At 46.4% G+C, this 14305-nt stretch overlaps 1 protein-coding gene across 1 annotated transcript in view; it reads right to left on the bottom strand.

The window, feature by feature from the left end:
* The window catches only part of AIFM2 (AIF family member 2, ferroptosis suppressor), a 408648-nt gene that overhangs the window by 94928 nt on the left and 299415 nt on the right, over positions 1-14305 (bottom strand). The gene's annotated exons all lie outside the window — the stretch shown is intronic.

Here is a 14305-nt window from a genome sequence, read left to right as displayed (position 1 = left end):
TAGGCAGAACCTGGAAATTTAATAATACTATCAGGCATATGGCACACATTCAGCTATACTCGTCTGAAGTCTCTTCCGTCTAGCGCGAATTGATGCAATCAAAAAATTCGCTACACAGAACATGACCCGATGATTTTCCATTAATTGAAGAAACAGCAATGCAGGTTTTAACTGTAAAAAGCCCATTTCTCTTAGAAGGGGCTTAATATATTTTGCCCTTCCTTCCGAAAAGAAGGGGCAAAAGAATACGAAATGTATCAAATCCTGGTCAGAGAAATTGTCACATTCACATGGCACATTATCCATTGGGGCACACCATTTCTCGTAAATACCCAGCAAAAAATGTGCCTGATTAAATCTAAATTTGGTCAGTAACCAGCGATGATATGGGCGTGTGACAATGGTCAGATATGGTTGCACTGATATTGAAGTAATCAGCATAAAATGTGACCTTACTGTGGGTTTAGAGATTTCAGTCGATTCTCTCTCCATTTCTCTGATCTTAATAAAGTTCAGTTTTACCCAGTTGATGTCTTCTTTTTTCAAGTTTTTCGGGTCTAAATATAGTTCCGGTCGACCTAAAGTTGCTGAAGATTTTTTAATGTAGGCCAGCCATTTAATATCAGCCCCTTTGTCCCGCCCCAGACAATCAGTAAGAATCTTATGATTCAGTGTAAGTTTGGCGTTAAGCCAAGTTCTAATCCATAATAAAAGCGGTGCCATATTTAGGATGTCCGCGATATATCCCATTCCCAGCTCAGAGTGAACCGCAAAGGATGGTGTGGATTGGGGAAGGCCCAGAAGGGATCGTAAAAATGTGTTTTCCTCTCTCTGTAACACAGTTAAATCTTTGTAGCCCCAGATTGCTGCCCCATACCTGGCTATGGCTATTGTTTTGGCTTTATATATCGCCAGGATTGCCTCTGGGGGTTTCCCACCCAATCTTTTCGCAAAGCCTAGGATAGCGGCCGATGATCTTTTAACTGCCATTCTTTTATTGGTAACTTGGGGGACCCAGCTACCCAGATCATCAAACACTACCCCCAGGTATGTAAAGATTTTTACTTTTGATATTACTGCGTCGTTGCAAGAGAGGGTCTTGATCTTATTTCTACCTTTCCCAACGAACATCACATGCGATTTTTCTACATTAATCACAAGGTCTAGATTTCGCATAAAATTCCCAAAGGAATTTAAAAGACGTTGTAAGCCTATGGGTGTCCTCGCCAGTAGTACTGTATCGTCAGCATACAGTAGGACTGGCAATGGGGTACCCCCCATGCATGGAACATCTACAGACGTTGCAGTCAGATTAGCACCCAAAGAGTTAATATATAATGAAAATAACATTGGGGCCAAAATACAGCCCTGGCGTACTCCCCTTCCGGACTTAAAATCAGCCGTACACTTCCCGTCCTGCGACATGCGTATGGCCGCTGTCAGATCTCTATGCAAGTCAGCCAGGAAGTACACCAATGCCTGGTCTAACCCCATTTCCAGCAGCATGGTCCACAGCCTTGACCTATTGACTAGGTCAAAAGCTGTGGACAAGTCCATAAATGCCAAATAGATTGATCCCTTTTGGGCCACAGTGTACTTGCTGACTATAAGATGTAAATTGAGGCACTGATCTTCAGTGCCTCTGCCAGATCTAAAACCATACTGTGCATCGCACAAAATGTCATTGTTGGTTGCCCATGTAGAGATCTTGGCTAGGATCACCTTCCCTAGTATTTTAAAGGACGAGTCCAACAATGATATCGGCCTATAACATCTTGCGTCCCCTCTCTGGCCCTTCTTAAAAATTGGGACTATTATAGACCGAGACCAGGTTTTAGGCAATCTACTTTTATCCATACTCGCTATATTAAAGATATTTGCGAGGACAATTGACCATGTAGTGGAGTTAGATTTGTACATGTCTGCTGGTACCCCGTCAGGGCCCGGGGCCTTATGAGCAGTTGTGTCCTCTATAGCCTTTTGGACTTCTTTAATGGTGAATCTCAAAGGTAACACTAATTGTTCACTTACTACTGGTACAAATGATTCTATCTGAAGGTTGCTACCATATATCTTTTCAAAATGGTTCAGCCATTCCTTTTCAGATATGTTCAATTCCAACGGGGAGTTATCCTTATCACTAAACAATGGTGTATTTACAATTTCCCAAAATTTGGTACTATCCCTTAATGTGGCCTTATCATAGAGCGAGACCCAAGCATTTTCCTTGATCTCCTTCTTACGGGATTCTACTGTGAATTTATAATTTTTCCGTAGTCTGGCCACTGCTTGTTTATCCCGGGGAGACCTTTTTAATTCTGCCAGTAGATCTTTATGAGCCTTTGAGCATTTTTTGTCGAACCACCCATACAGCTTTTGCTCCTTGGGTTTCGTCTTAGACGTTAAATCCGACGCTACTTGCTGGCAGATAGTTTCAAAGGAAGTAATGATATCGCCCCCGCACCTAAGCGGGTCCATACAGATGTTAATTTCATCTCCCACCTCCTCGGTGAGTTTGGAGAAAAATTCTTCTGGGATAATTTTACTCCACTTAACCCGTCTCCCCTGGTCTTTGGCAACTAACTCCATACGTGGAGCAGTCCTGGTATTTGCAGATAGTATTGCTAGGTTTTTATTACATAATTCCATAAACACTAGGTTATGGTCACTAAAAGTTGTTTGCACAGCATTATAAAAAATTACATTCTGTAGCAAACCTGTTGATATAAATATAAAGTCTATGATAGTATTTGCGTCCCTTGCACTAAATGTGGCTACCCGGTCATTGATTTCAATGAACTCTGGTTCAGATAGATCAACATCTGCCAACAATTCTTCTAGTGCAGCCCCCTTTATAGAGTGTTCAAAGTGAGAGTGAGGGAGACAATCCATATCTGCATACACCCTATATTGACAGTTTAGCTGACACAAATGTATGTTAAAATCTCCAAACAAAATCAAATGGACGAAAGTAGTTTGACTCTCCTTATAAGTGGTTAAAAAATTTGCTAAATTGCAGATATTTACATTACATTACAATGTGTACCATGAGGGGCATTATAAAAGTTAACGTAAAGGAATTTAACTTTATTAGGTAAGGTTATTTCGCAGGCCAAAATGTTATGAGATGTTGTGCTTACAATTTGCGCGACTCCCCTGTGTTTAACAGAGATCAGAAACATGAGCCCGCCTCGATCTCTCCCTGAACTGGAACCCTGGGCAGCCTTAAAATAAGAAGAATACCCGTCCAGCCAGAAGTTACATTCCCTATCCCAGGTTTCTTGAAGCGCTACTACCTCATAACCCTTTAGTAGACTTGGAAGTATACTTCAGCATAATTCAACATAAGACAAGTAGGTCTTATCACAGAATCTTTTCTACTCCTAGCAGTGGTATACTTATTTACGGTATACTGAGTGGTGTGGTCTTAAGACACCTGCCATTCTACAATATAAAAATCTGGATGCCTTTCTTAAAGCCTAAGACTTTCTAAACTTACTGTACTTTAACATATAGCTCTATCGCAGGGATACAGGAGGGGGTGATTTGGTGGTAGTTGTCCCTGTTAATTCTATACATTAGGTCTTGCTTGGGAGAATGTCTACGACTGTGGAGGTACTACATCCTATGGATTCAGTTGCCCTGGGGATCCTGGTTTTATGGGCTAGTTTTTATGGAGCACCAGTGAAGAAGTTTTTCAGACACATTCTCAGTTTCTCATGGATTGTTTGCTAAAGCCACTAGATTGCTCAAAATGTTTGCCACATTGGTGCACCAGGAGCATCTGCTTGGAGTAAGTAATACTTTATTGCTTGATTAACAAAAATCATTGCAATTAAAACAATAGTATCATGAGTAAAAACGATTTCCTTATTCACCGATGAATGTACAACTGTTGGAAAAAAATGGTTGCATGCCGTACTAGAACATTGATACCACATAAACACATTTTTTATCTCAGTCGGTCATTTAGCATAAAACTAATAACATATAACAGTGAAATTCCCAGGAATATATAATAAAAACCATAGACATTATTTAACATGGTGCAAATAAGCTTTAAAGTGCCTAAATGCAAAAGCTGTACACCTTATGTACCATTGTGCAAATAAACAATAGAGTGCCCCTATGCTTTCATATACTCTTTAGAGCCTGATTACCAAAATTGCCTAAAAACAGAGTCATTGGGTCAAACTGCAAAGACGTTGCAGTATCAGTAGCCTAAAACAGCACCCTTATATGTCCTGAACCATTAAAACATCCCTTAACAATAGTAATACACCTGAAGATTTAAACCACCGACACCAGCAGTTTTTCAGCAATTGTTAACATTTTTATAATTTGACATATTAATGGAACTGAGCCCCCCGATGAACATTAAAAAAGTGCAAGGCGAGCTGATCATACCCCAGTCTTAAGGAATAACGGTTTTATTAGCGCGCAAGTTTTTAGCAATTTAGTACACACACAATATGTAATAAGGTTTCACATGGCCACGCACATAGTCTATATTCTGTAGTTGGCCATTATTGTATCCATGTTGGTGTGCCCTACTTCTTTGCGTATATGCCAGGTATTCATTTAAAAATGCTTCCTGGGTATCAGCTGAAGAAGATGGCCGCTGCCTAGGGAGTCTTCGTGGTCCACAACCCATCCCTGTAAATCCGTACACTTATCCGGTGGCTTTTTCATCTCCTAATTGCAGCACGTAGTGACGGAAGACCCTGTGCGTCCGGTGTTCTTGGTCCGGACTCAATCGATTAATCCCCGAGGCGACAGCAGTAGACAGAAGAAACAGCCCTAACCCGGTTAGGTAAGCCAGGGACTAAAGTTTGCACAAAGCCGGCCGTGGCGAAGCGCGGTGTGAGGCCAGGACGAAGGCGGACAGGCAAGGCTCCAACACAGCAACTGCATGAAGAACATCGGACAGCGGTGCGCACAACTGGGGGACGCCCACGCCTGCGCGAGGACAGCAACGGAGGTGCAAGCGCCGCTCCGGAGCCCCTACGCAGCCAGCAATAGTCAGGGGAAAATCACCAAGGGCTCCAGAAAGTGACATTGGCAGCCAGCGTGCGGGTGAGAAATGCAAACCCCCCCTTCCCCCTTCGGAACATCCCCACTCCAGCTGAACGGGGGTAGGAATACGGGCACTACATATCGGCAGGATACGACACAGTAATATTGACGTGCCATATTGGCAGACAGGAGGGGAGTCACAGATACTGGCAACTTAACGCTAAGCAGAAGAATTAAGGCTCCTCCCTGAGTGTCTGCCCATACAGTGACCCGTGCCAACAGTGTCACTGACGGAGTGGGTGAGCAAACGCAAAGCCAGCGGGAAAGAGGGGCGAAACCCGACAGGCAGTGAAGTTCCAATAGCCTACTGGCTGGCGGCAGCGAGTACCACCCCAGACCCTAACCACAACACGCAACAGCCTTGGCGACAAGATGAGCAGAAACCTAAAGGGCCCGAATCAGGTGAAACTCAAAAAATATGCCTACACTAAATCGCAGCCCGATCCCACGGGCCAAAACACTTCAGCGTCTGCATCAAGCTCGAAGGCCACAGAACCACACAAAATCACGTTACAGGACATTATGACCACATTGAATAACGTGCACACATCCCTGGACTCTCGTATTGGGACCCTTTCAGTGGAACTTTCATTAATTCGAGCAGAATTTAACAAAATGTCCGCCAGAGAAGCGGAGGTGGAAACCATAGCAACAACCCTGGTGAGTGACACCACCACACTCAAGAAACAAATATGCCTGCTCGAAGCGGATAACAAGCTGTTGTCTGCTAAACTGGAAGACCAAGAAGGTTGATCGAGGCGAAACAACATCCGCCTCACAGGTGTGCCGGAACAGATAGGTGCCCCAGCCCTCGCCCTTTTGGTTGAAGATCTCATAACAAATCATCTACAGCCACGAGGCCTCTCTAGCTATTTTTCCGTGGAGAGGGCGCACAGGGTCCACGGAGGAAAACAGAGACCGGGTCTCCTCCACGACCCATCCTGGCCCGTATTTTTAACTACAGAGAAAGAGTTGTGATATTACAAGCTACAGGCGCCACCCCTCCATTGCGTCTTGACAACAGTACGGTTACCATCTTCCCGGACTACACTGCAACAGTCACGAAGCAATGCTGTGGCTTCCTCGTAGTCAAGAAAGCTCTCCGAGACCGTGGAATCAAGTACTCAATGCTGTTCCCGCGAAGTTAGGAGTGGAGGCTGAAGGTAAAGCATGATTTTTTCTGACACCTGAGGATGCCCATGAATGGATGCCCATGTATCATCTGTCCCGTCCCCGACCACCCTCTTCTATTGCAGGTCATAAACGTGAATAGCAGAAAGAGTTGGAGACCACGGAGTTAGAACTACACCAGGCTGAGGAACACCATACCGAAAACCCGACAACGGAATTGGTCCAATCCCTCCAATCCCTCCATCTTAAGCAGCAGGAGTATAGGGAATATCTAAAAGAAATGGCTAAGGCCAGGCTGTGCATCATAAGATATATGAAATCGAGGAGGAGCTTAGCGCGCATCCAAGATGGTCGCGTGAGCACAGGGCTCCCGAGACCCTTGCCGCCTCCCGCATATATCCTGTCACTAATCCTGATGACGACGACGGGTTAAGGACATAACCCTGCTGACATAAAGGCTGTTTTCAGGAATCGATTTGGACGCCGGGAACCGGACTTATTCCACTCCGAATGTTGACGGCCTACACCGGGGAGCAGCCAGGGACTCAAGTCTCCGTGATACCCAGGTGGTAGTTGAACAACAACGGCCAGTGGAAGTTGACTTGTGCCCTTGGATGTACTTTCGGTTTAGTTTTTGGATTTTTTCCTATCGAAACCTGCCACCACCCACCTTCGGTGGCCCATGGACTAAACTTTGGATTGTATGGCCGCCTGTTGCGTCTCACATCAAGACTCTCCCAAGACTGACTTGTGAGGAGCCATTCTTACCAGGTCTCAGAGGCCCCTTCGGGGCACATCGCTCAACATGGCGGGCAAGCCAGACAGCGAGAAGCGGACGACCAAAGTCACACACCGAGGGGGCAACCATTCAATCAAATGTTATGGATCGTTACACCCGGCCTAAAGGATCCCCCAGTGGTGCTAGTAAAACTTTGGAAGAGGCCGGAGATGGCTCCGCTGTGACGGATGATTTGACTTTGCGGGACGTCATGGGCGCCATTGCAGGCATGAAGACGTCCATGGGCCAGCAATATGAGACATTGGCTCTAAAGCTTGATACTGTGGCTATAGGCGTTAACCTGATCAGGCCTGACCTGGCGAAGACCAACGAACGGGTCAAGTCTCTAGATATAAAGACCGCCAGCCTCACGAACGACATGTCTGATCTGCAAACAGAGGTTCGCAATCTACGGTCCTCCAACGACTTATTTGCCCGCCGGCTGGAAAATTTCGAAAGTCGAACAAGGCGCAATAACGTTCGTATCATCGGAGTTCTGGAGAAGTCCACCGAATTGACCACGGATCTCCTCGTGGAGGACCTCATTCTGAATCATCTGGCCCCCAAGGGCCTCAGTAACTTTTTTGCTGTTGAACGAGCGCACAGAGTTCTGGGCGGGAAGCATAAGCCAGGCGCTCCTCCACGGCCCATAATAGCTAGAATCTTCAATTTTAGAGATAGAGACGCTATCCTGCAGGCGTCACGGGCTAAGGGCCCCACGAAATTTGAGAATGCGACGGTTAGCTTCTCTACCCAGACTTTACTCAATCCGTACAGAAGCAAAGGATGGGATTCTTGGGGGTGAAATGGAGATTGAGAGACATAGGATTGAAATATGCAATGCTTTTTCCTGCCTCGGCTTCGTGTTGAATACAACGAAAGGACGTTCTTCTTTGATCGGCCTGAGAACGTTAGTGACTGGCTTGACACCCTGCCGACGCATCAAAACCACCCGGAGCACTCGGGGGGCGTAGAAGGTGGCCCGTTGGAACAAGCGTGAGGAGTGGTGACCGGCCCGAGCAGTATACGAACTTCACAGCAGTGGTTTGATGACTTTTGTGTCTGTACATACAACTGTATATTCCCAGAGGCGGTAGGGGAGACGGGACTCTCCCTCCTTCCGGGGTTCTTTTTCTTCTTGTAGATTAGTTTTATGTCGGGCGACAGGCACACTGCAAGTTGGGGTGGCTATTTAGTCTAACGCAGGGGTGCAGGGTGGGGGTGTGTGTTCAGGGGATTTCTTTGGGGGTGGGGGGGACTTTGTTTGATTCCTTTTTGTTTAGAGGCAATACATTGTTGTATATTCTGATTTTGGTGGCCTGTTCGATGTGGGGTGGAGCCTGCCCTCATTTCTGGGATGGGGGTAGGGGGTTAATGGTATTAAGTTGGAATGTTAACGGTTTGGGGGACAGGATAAAATGAGGGGTAGTACTACAGCTTTTGAAACGTCTTTCCCCTGATGTAGTATTATTGCAGGAAACGCACTTGATAGGGAACACGTGCCATGCAATGAATCGGCGAGGTTATCGTTTAGTTGCACATTCGGGATTCACTACTGGATCTAGGGGGGGCGGGTATCCTAGTCAGGAGTTACCTCCCCTTGGAATTAGATGATACGATTCTAGACGACAGGGGAAGCTATGCCACCATCACGGGCAGATGGGACGGGAAGACGATTTCCATACTCTCTGTGTATGTTCCACCAGGCTTACAAACAATGACTTTTGCTGATTTGGGGAGAATAGTGTTGGGACTCCCCGAGGGCATTTTAGTTATAGGTGGAGATTTCAACTCTGTTGTCTGTGGTAGGGAGGACCGCAGCCCTCCTAGGGATCTTGCGAGATCGCAGTCTTGGTTGGGTAACTTCTAGGAGACACTGGGTCTGGTGGACTGCTGCAGACTGATGCACCCTGGGCAGGCACAATACACTTTTCACTCTGGTACACACAGTAGCCTTGCTAGGCTTGATTATGTCCTTATGCCGGCGCAAGCAGTCTCGGTGAGGGAGATCAGGCACTTGGCCAGGGGTATTTCGGACCACTCCCCATTGTGGCTTTCTATTGATATACAGCTGGGGCAGAAGGCCGAGTGGCTCCGATTAATCCCTGGCATCTTCGTAACCCTAAGACCCGGGCGGGCTTGGTCAAGTCTATAGATCAGTATTTCACCGAAAATGTGGGGTCGGTATCCTCCTCAATCTCACTGTGGGAAGCCTTCAAGACGGTAATCCGTGGTCAAGCTCTGTCGTTGATTGCTTGTGCAGAGAAAAGAAAGAATGAGGATGTAGTACGACTGGAGGCTGAAATTACTGCATTGGAGGGAGAGTTGGAGTCTGGTGCCACACATGATAAGCTGCACGCTCTCAACCTCAAACAGCTTGACTATAGAGCCTTGGTGACTGATGCGGCTAAAGCCATGAGTCGTGAGCAACAGGGACGGCTGTATGATGTTGGAGATAAAGCGGGGAAGCTGATTGTCTGGTTGGATAGAAAGGAAAGATTGAATCGTGTGGTGCCTGTGATTGAGAGAGCGGATGGAGTGTGAGTTGTGGACCCTGTGGAGATAGTGGAAAGTTTCGCACACCACTTTCAAAAGGTGTATGCGCCAGTCTCAGACAGACCGGAGGAGGACTCGCATTTGTTGCTGAGAGATATCGCGCTGCCTTGTTTATCTGATTCCGACAGAGAGCTTATGGCTGCGGAATTTTCCGACGATGAAGTAGCGTAGCGCTCGCTATCCGCTCCATCCACTCTGGAAAAGCTATGGGCCCAAATGGTATCCCCATTGAGCTCTACAAGCTCCGTCCAGACAAAATGGCGCTGTATCTCCGTGAGATGTTTCTGGAGTCGCGAGATGTTGGGTCCCTTCCCCGTGATCAGAGACTTGCATCCATTGTTGTGATCCATAAAGAAGGGAAACCCCGGGACCAATGTACGTCTTACAGACCGATATCACTTTTAAATGCAGAACCTAAAATTTTGGCAAAACTGCTGGCAAACCGGCTAATAAAGGTGATCGGCGACTTGATACACCCGGATCAGTCTGGGTTTATTCCACACCGTAATACCGCACGGAACCTGCGTCGTCTTCATGGCGTCCTGGCGAGAGCGGAGTCGCTGCGTGAGCCGGCCATCTTGGTCTCCTTGGATGCCACAATGGCCTTTGACACAGTGGAATGGCCATATTTGTGGGCTGCTCTCGCAAAGTTCGGTTTTGGCCCAGGGTTTGTTGGTTGGGTTAAACTCTTTTATGAGGAACCACTGGCCCAGGTTGTGGTAAATGGCAGGGTCTCGGAGTCCTTTGTTCTCGGGAGGGGCACGCGGCAGGGGTGCCCATTGTCTCCTTTGCTCTTCGCACTCGCTTTGGAACCCCTAGCCGCCTGGTTGCGGTGGGAGCCATCGCTTAAGGGTATTAGGTGGACCCCTGAGTTTGAAGATCGCATATCGCTATACGCAGATGATATTCTGCTATACTTCACATCCCCCGGAAGTCACTAATAGTATTGTTTGACGTGCTTAGTTCATTCGGGAGGAACTCTGGGCTAGTGATCAATTGGGCTAAATCCTGTCTTTATGTCCTCACTGGGGATGTACCCCCCTGCCGTGTCTCTGCCCGATACAGGTATCACAGATTGGTTTTAAATATTTGGGGATTTTCATATCACTCGACCCCGCTGTCCGATATGAATGTAACTTGCTTCCCCCGCTTCTGCGGCTTAAATCCAACGTAGCGGCCTTGTGTGGATTGCTGTTGTCCCCTGTCGGGAGGGTAGCCCTTTTTAAGATGATGTCTCTACCTCGATATCTATACGCCCTTCAAAACACACTTGATCTCGTACCTGCGAGTTATTTCCGTGAGGTAGAGAGCTTGCAGTGGCAGTTGATATGGGGCGGGCGTCCTCGTATTGCCCTGGCGAAATTGACACTGCCCTGGTACGACGGGGGCATCGCGTTACCGGACATCAAGCGCTATTACTGGGCATCTCAATTGTGCGCAATCAATCATGCCATGTATGGCCCTATGCCAAATCCCGCGTTTGAAATGGATGGGTGGCAGTTACCGGGTGGAAACTACAACAGGGCGTTATACTCTAAATCGGTTGGTAGGAAGCTACTGGGACCCACTAGGATTGCGGTGCGAGTGTGGCATAGTGCGAACGCAGCAATGGGGTGGTCGGATATATTGACTCAAGCGACCCCGCTTTACGTCGCTGAAAGACTGGGTAGCTTGTGGAAAACGAAAGGCTTTGAAAAGTGGGATCTCATAGGTATCAGTAGGGTTGGAGATCTTTGGATCAAGGACAGTATTAAGACCTTTGAGGAGCTGCAGTTGGAATATGCGCTTAGTGATAAGGAGCATTTCCGCTATTTGCAGATACGCCATGCGCTTGGTTCGGTTTTCCCGGCCGGGGCCACGATTCCGGAATCCTCTCCTCTCGAAGATAGAGTGCTAGGCGGACACGTTCCGGACAGCACTATTTCTTTAATATACAAACAACTAATTAACGACCGAACGGATTTACTTCTGCAGCTCCGGGAGGCTTGGACCAGCGATGGACTGGAATTGGATGATGAGGATTGGCAGGCTGCGATATCCTCTCCTAAAGAGGTCGCGATCCCCGCCCGTCTCTGGCTGGTGCAATTAAAGATCCTACACCGTATTTATATAACGGGTCCCCGTCTGCTCCGTATGGGTTATTCTGTGGATGGATTGTGTAAGCGTGGGTGTGGTTTGACGGGTACTTTCCTCCATATCATATGGGAATGCCCGGAGGTGGTTGTGTTCTGGAACCGTGTGCATGCAGTTATGGAAGAGGTTACGGGAGTTTCGTTGTTACCTGAAGCCCGACGCTGTCTGCTGAACGTATGGGAACCGAATGATTATAATGTGGCACAGACTCAATGGGCTACCCTTGGAAATATGGTAGCTAAAAGAGACATAGCACAATTGTGGGGGTCCCAAAGAGCATTTACGGTCTCAGCGTGGAAAGAAAACATGGACTGGTGCATGTTCAGGGAAAAAACAGTGTATGTTGCTCGTGGCAGACCAAGAAAATGGGGTAAAATATGGGACCAATGGAATTCATACCGAGGGGAGGTGTGTACTCCTCCTTTTGTAGATACTCCGGAAATGTCGCAGTCCGCATAGCCGAGCATTCCTTGTACTGTTTAGATCCTTGTTGACACTGTGGTCTACTTTCTCCCTGCCCCCCCACTTTTTCATTTATTATTGCAGCGTACATTGTTTTACGGCGTGGTTTCTTCCCCCCTGGAGCAGACACCTACCGACATAGCTTCTTTTGCCTCGTTAGTTTTTGTTTATTTATTGTTTATAATTTGATTTATGTATACCTAAAATGTAAAAAAAAAAACAACGGTGGGATAGGACCCAAGGGAATATTTAAAGACCTGACTCTGAATACAGTCCCCAATACCGAACAACTACAAAAAAGTATCAGAGGGTCTAGAAAAGGGAAGAGTTTATAGATCACAGACACCAGACCAACTGTACAACACCCTTAAACTGACTGAACAGAAGCGTGGTATGCAATGACATCTCAATGGATGAAGAAAAATACCCATCAGTCACCACTCGGATCCGCCCTTCATCATTTGGGATTTGTCCAGACCATCCGTGTGAGTATGTATTGTCACAGGCATAAGGAGACCAGATGGTAAATAGGTCTCCTTCGCTGTACCAACAACAGTATGGTCTACCACTCTGTGAAACCTAGTGAGTGGTAAGATATGGTGTGACTAGGGAGTGCAGTGCAAATAAACGTGAAAAAGAAACATAAACAATGTGTTATAAAATTGGATAAGGGAGCATAGAACCAACTTTATTCAAATGATGCTCACTTGACCAAGATTAAAATTTTTGTCAAACACAGTCAGATTAAATGGGCTGTTTAAGGTGGAAACAGGTCGACATGTTTCAGCAATTCAGGACACCTTCGTCCTTGCTTTCATCAGGACCATATAAACAAAAAGAATGCTACTGCAAGATGTGAAAATAAAAAGTGACAACTAAGAAATAGTGTAAAACAAACAAGTGCAAATGTCACCTGCAGTTTCCAAAGTGCAATATTTCGTCGTGAAATTACAGCTAGTGTTGTTCACTGGAAAGTCAGAAAGAAAAAAGAGGATTGAGTGTCAGACAGGATATCTACACCTATTAACTCGCTTAACAGTTAGGTCCAATCAGTATAGACCTAAGACTATGTCGAAGTAAATGGTGCTGACATAAGCACTCATAACAGTAGTGTCATCAGATGTCTAATATTTGGATATACACTTTACATTCCAAATACGTGAGAAAACAAAATCTTACCATAGTCTGTAAGATACGACGACCTCACCCCACCTGGCAGTGGCTCAGGAGCAGAGTGAAGCACCGCTCTATAGGACATGTAAAAGTGACAACATGTTTATCACAATGTGCAGAAACCTTCATATAATCACCCTCCTATAGACTAGTAAGTTCAAAGGAAAACGGGATATGCCAATTGAATGATCAGCCCGTTTAGATCCGTAGGGCAACGTAAAGGCTTTTGTAAGAATCCCCGGGAAAAATGGTTGTTTTAAAACCGCTCATGAAACGCTAGTAGGGAGCGCAATAACTTAAAGGGCTACCTATTCCCAATCTATGTTATTATCGCTGCGGTGGAGAAGCGGGGAACACTCTTACCTGACCGTCGGTACTCCGTAGCCAGCGTCTGAACCGACTGGGGAGGCACCGAACGGCAGGAAAGAGCCCAGTTATCTTGCGCGATCCGATTGGGGGGAGGACCACGTGGTATCTAGACCTCCGCAATCCAATAGGCCGGTTGTAAGCTGGCGGAGATACCGCGCTCACCATTGGTGAAACAGGCGTTGCTAGGGTTACAGGGCTGTAAACACCACGAGCGAACGGAATGATCGCAGCGCGGAACAATAGTGAATAATATTTAGCATTGTACCAAATGGAACCACGATCTTTTGATATCATTGGGAAAGACAGCGCTAGCTGCAAAAGAACAGTATTGTTGAATGTTGATATGTGTACACTAGAGGTGAAGTTTAACCCTCATGAGTAATCTGGCAATGTGTAAAAAGTGTAATAACAGCATTGTAGAATGTTGATGTGTGTACACTAGAGGTAAAGTTTAACCCTCATGAGTAATCTGGCAATTTGTAAACAGTGTAATAACTATTATTAAGGAATAACAGTTAAGCAAGAAGGTCGACATGTGACAACTTCATTGGAAAGGCGGAGAACAGAAATGGGTACTGAAGCTCTATGCTCATCGTGATGGGCTCAATGACGATATTCCATGGTCCA

The sequence above is a fragment of the Lissotriton vulgaris genome, chromosome 5 (assembly GCF_964263255.1).
Source record: "Lissotriton vulgaris chromosome 5, aLisVul1.2, whole genome shotgun sequence".
Classification (NCBI taxonomy): domain Eukaryota; kingdom Metazoa; phylum Chordata; class Amphibia; order Caudata; family Salamandridae; genus Lissotriton; species Lissotriton vulgaris.
Note: the sequence above shows the minus strand (reverse complement) of the source record. Positions and strands in the feature narration are given on the sequence as shown.